We start from the raw sequence: 991 nt of genomic DNA on the forward strand, positions 1-991 counted from the left end.
CCCCTGCCCAGGCCTGACACCTCTGGCGGAGGTTCAGGCCTGGGCAGGGGCAGATCTGGCAATCGGAGGTTGATGGGGGTCGACACCTCTGGCCAAGGCATCAGGCCTGAGTGAGGGTGGAGCTGGTGATCGGGGGAAGATGGGGGTCCCCTGCCCAAGCCTGAAGCCTGGGCCAGAGGCATCAGGCCTGGCGGGGGGGGGGGGGGGGGTTCCGGGGGCAAGCCAACGATTGGTGTGAACTACAGAGGAAACACCTTTTCTGACCGCTCATTGGTTAAGCTCCCTGTATGCCACTGTTAATATTCTTAGTAACTTGGGTAATAAGAATCCAAAAAGGTGATCTAGGGTTTTTTACCACACTCCTGGGGAAAAAAACGAAGGTCCACTGCTGGAGGGCTAAGAAATGTCATATCCTGCCCTAGCCGGGTTGGCTCAGTGGATAATGCCTTGGGCTGCTGATGGCAGGGTCTGAGTTCCATTCTGACCAAGGGCATGTACCTAGGTTGCAGGCTCCTCCCTGGCCGGGGCCCAGGTCAGGGGCTCATGCAGGAAGCAACCATTAAAAGTGTTCCTCTCAACTTTGAGGTTTCTCTCTGTCTTTCCCTTTCTCTTCTTCATTTCCTAAAAACAATGGAAACATGTCCTCCAGGTGGGGGTAAAAAAAATTATAAAAGAAATTATTATTATATGAAAGACCCTCTTGGAAAATGCCTAAAAGAAAAGATGAAGAAGTTGTGCAATTTTTTCTTGTGTGAAGGGGATCGGAGGTCCTGTGTTGATTGAAAAAAACCTTGCTTGCTTGCCGTGACTGGCGCAAGGGCTTTCCAGCACCGGGAGTAATGGGGCCTGGTGCCTTTCCCCTGAGTCCGTCCGGGGTCCCCTCCCCCAAAAGGGGAGGGCCAAATCTGGGCCGTTAGGCCCCTTATCCCCCAAGTGGTGAGATGTATAAGTGGGCGCCAAAAATCTGTCCCCTGGGGGAATAACCCCCCCG

Source organism: Myotis lucifugus, unplaced genomic scaffold (genome assembly GCF_000147115.1).
Source record: "Myotis lucifugus unplaced genomic scaffold, Myoluc2.0 scaffold_199, whole genome shotgun sequence".
Taxonomy (NCBI): domain Eukaryota; kingdom Metazoa; phylum Chordata; class Mammalia; order Chiroptera; family Vespertilionidae; genus Myotis; species Myotis lucifugus.